The sequence below is a fragment of the Schistocerca nitens genome, chromosome 4 (genome assembly GCF_023898315.1).
Source record: "Schistocerca nitens isolate TAMUIC-IGC-003100 chromosome 4, iqSchNite1.1, whole genome shotgun sequence".
NCBI classification, from domain to species: domain Eukaryota; kingdom Metazoa; phylum Arthropoda; class Insecta; order Orthoptera; family Acrididae; genus Schistocerca; species Schistocerca nitens.
The window spans coordinates 315,113,346-315,117,350 of NC_064617.1; the positions used below are offsets into that span (position 1 = coordinate 315,113,346).

The 4,005-nt window shown below is 45.4% G+C and overlaps 1 pseudogene; it reads left to right on the forward strand.

The window, feature by feature from the left end:
• Positions 1 to 971: 971 nt before the first annotated feature.
• Positions 972 to 1,089, forward strand: LOC126253949 (5S ribosomal RNA; annotated as a pseudogene).
• The last annotated feature ends 2,916 nt before the right edge of the window (positions 1,090 to 4,005 follow it).

Below are 4,005 nucleotides of genomic sequence, written 5' to 3' on the forward strand. Positions count from 1 at the left end.
ACAGCCCTCTCGCAGTGTCCGGAGCAAGTATGGTGGGTCTGACACACCGGTGTCAATGTGTTCTTTTTCCCATTTCCAGGAGTTTATTTCACTAGCTTCGCCTGAAGCATGTTTGCTTCATTTCCTTCTGCCGGTCCGCCATCAGCCATAAAGGCGTTCACAACCTTCTAAAAGAACGAAGGAGAGCTAGCTTTCTCAGGGAAACGTCGGAATACAAGGCAACAGGAGCCTCAGCATTTCTCCTACGTTATCCGTAGATCAGTATCATTTCAGTTTTTTCCTTCTGGGGCGCAACATATAAACTTGCACGTCTGTTCTCCAGGCAATAAACACTGCGCAAGTACTGTAGTGCTTAGAGCCGCTATCTGTTCTGCGCCCGCACGGTACTTGAGCTCCGGTAGCAGTGTACTGCCTGTTATGCCACGTTGACTCTTCGTGTGAATTTCTGCACTCTGTCGTTTTGTGATACGTCCGTTTTGATAGCACCAAGATCTGTCCCTCTTGATAACTTTTTTCCTGAAAGTAATTTCTCGCTTTTTGGTTTTTAGTGAAGTCGCGGCAGGTGTCCTCGAATGGTTGTTGTGTTCTTGAGTTAAGGTGTACAGAACAAACTTTGCACACATTTTCCTCTTCTTGATAATATTGTGTAGAATGTCTTAAACACTAGATTCAGAGATGTTGCTCTGTTGCTGTATGGCCACGATGGCGCGATGAGTAGTCCCCCCTTCGATGCGTTGTGTGGTATCGTTGTATGCCTCCCTCAATCTCAGATATACAAATTGCAATTATAACTTTTTTGACCCGATGTGTAGTTCACGAGATTAGAAAATTGTAGCGAAATTGCAAGAAGTCCTGCAGAAGATCGACGCCTGGTGCAGGCAGTGACAATTGACCCTCAACATAACCAAATGTAACATATTGCGATTACATAGACAGAAAGAACATTTATTGTATGATTATACAATTATAGAGCCAACGGCCTTGCCGCAGTGGTAACACCGGTTCCCGTCAGATCACCGAAGTTAAGCGCTGTCGGGCTGGGCTATCACTTGGATGGGTGACCACTTGGTCTGCCGGGCGCTGTTGGCAAGCGGGGTGCACTCAGCCCTTGTGAGGCAAACTCAGGAACGATTGAGAAGTAGCGGCTCCGGTCTTGCAAACTGACATACTGCCGGGAGAGCGGTGTGCTAACCACATACCCCTCTATATCCGCATCCAGTGTCGCCTATGGGCTGAGGATGACACGGCGGCAGGTCGGTACCATTGGATCTTTATGGCCTGTTCGGGAGGAGTTTAGTTTATGCAATTATAGAACACTTTCGAGTAAGGCAGATGCCATACTGAGATTCATTGGGAGAGTCCTCAGGAAATATAGTCCATTAACAAAGACAGTAGCTTACAAAACGACTGTTCGACGTATAATTGAATATTGTTCGTACTTATGGGATCCGTAGCAGACAAGACTCACAGCAAAAATAGAGAAGACCCAAAGAAGAGCAGTATGTTCCGTTACAGGTTCACTTAGTAAACACCAAAGCGTCAAGGAAATGATCAACCAAATCCAGTGGCAGCCGCTGCAAGGGAGGCGTTCTGCATCCTGGTGTGGTGTATTGTTAACGGTCTGAGTATACACGCTTTTAGAAGAGCCAGCAAATACACTGCTTACACTTACGTATATCTTACGAAAAGACCACGAACATAAAATTAGAGAGATTTGAGCACGTACGGAGAATTGCCGTCATTCGTTCTTCCCGTGAACTATTCGCGTCTGGGACAGGAAAAGAGCGAAGCGACGTTGGTACAAAAGTAGCATCCGCCACATACCACAAGGTGGTTTCCGGAGTACAAATGTAGATATACATGTAGAACGTTATTGCGGAACACTTGCCTCGTCTTCACCGATGGCAGTGGTATCTTGCCACAGCGTAACTGCCCATGTGACAAGGCCAGAATCGTGCTACTAGAGGGGGGCTTGATAGTGAACTGACATTGTCTTGGTCATTAAGTTAGCTTGATCTAAGCCCGGTGAAACACTTCTGGGCGATTATCGGGCGCCAACTCCGCGATCCTAAACCACCAGACGATAATTGACCTATCTGTGCGTGGTAAACCTGGTGCCACATACCTCCGAAAAACTTCGAAGAGCTTGCGGAATCCATGCCACGCATAGTCTCTGTTTTATTCCATTCTAAAAGTCGTCCAACACGCTATTAAATAGGTGGTCATGATCTTTGATAATCATAATATACAGCTGTAGATCAGGCTACGAAAACATTTTAGCCGGCCGCTGTGGCCGAGCGGTTCTAGGAGCTTCAGTCTGAAACCGCGCGACCGCTACGGTCGCAGGTTCGATTCCTGCCTCGGGCATGGGTGTGTGTGATGTCCTTAGGTTTGTTACGTTTAAGTAGTTCTAAGTTCTAGGGGACTGATGAGCTCAGATGCTAAGTCCATAGTGCTCAGAGCCATTTGAATTTGATTTGAAAAATTTTAACCCATTGGCCCCATGACCGGGTTGATTTTTTTTGTACGACAGTTGAAACACCCTCGATTAAAAATTGTTCAAATGGCTCTAAGCACTATGGGACTAAACATCTGAGGTCATCAGTCCCCTAGACTTAGAGCTACTTAAACCGAACTTACCTAAGGACATCACACACATCAATGCCCGAGGCAGGATTTGAATCTGCGACCGTAGCAACTGCATGGTTCCGGACTGAAGCGCCTAGAACCGCTCGGCCACAACGGCCGGCTGAATATTTGACGTTGGTCTTAATGGTGGTCGTCGGCTATTCTAGTGAAAGCTGTCATTGTGACAAAGAGTTGCTATGCATTAACTGGTGGCTGGTTAGGACTTCCCGTAGTCTGCGGTCTACATCACGCAATGGGATAGCTCCATGTTTAATGTTGGTCGGCCGCTTTCCTATTTCTACAACCTCTCCGATTTTTCCCTTAGCGATAGGAACGAACCTCGCTGGTCTGAATTGTATGGAGCCATCATACTTTCTTTCATATATTTAGTATGCTGACCGACCAATAAAAAATCAACATTAAATTATCCAAGCTTTAAGCATTTCACACCTCTCCCCTCGATGCTGTCACCGCATAAACATATAGCATATTTGGACGCACAATGCTTTGTATCTGGAAGTATACGTATGCATAAAATAGTAACTAGCAATCACTCGTCTGATTGTTGCCTATAACAGTACCCGAAACGTCGGTTAACACAACTTGACGCTGTCAAGCCCCTTCTCTGTTTGAGAAGCTTAATGAGAATATGTACTACAACTGATAGTTGTTATTTTTGTCGTTTCCAGTGCTAAGTGTGGTTTGATGCAGCTAACCATGCTAGTCTATCCTGCGCAAGCCTCTCAGTCTGGCCACAATAACTGCAGCTTACATCCACTGCATCCCGTTTGCTATAGTCAAGCGTCAGTCACCCCCTTTACCATTTTTAAGTCCCTCACTTAGTGTCACTAACAAGTTATATCTTCCTTGATGCCTCAAGATGTGTCCTGATCGCTTCTTTTATTCAAATTGTGCCAGAAATTTCTTATCTCTCTATTTCGATGTAGTTCAATAGATATCCGTTCTATCCAATCTACAGCATTTTTCTACAACACTACATTTCAAAACCTTCTATTCCTTTCTTGTTTGAACTGTTGGTTGGTTGATTTGATTCTTGAGCTTCTCCCGGCGTATTTGATGATCAAAATATCCACGGGTGTACTGATGATGGCGACATGTATGATCGCCGAAATATTGTGCCCGTTGGACACTGTAGATCGGCAGTACACCTGTGGATATTTTGATTATGTTGGTTGGTTGATTTGGTGGATGGGACCAAACAGAGAGGTCATCGGTCCCATCGGGTTAGGGATTAGGGAAGAATGAGGAAGAAAGTCGGCCCTTTCAAAGGAACCATCTCGGCATTTGCCTGAAGTGATTTAAGGAAAGCACGGAAAACCTAAATCAGGATGGCCGGACACGAGTTTGAACCGTCGA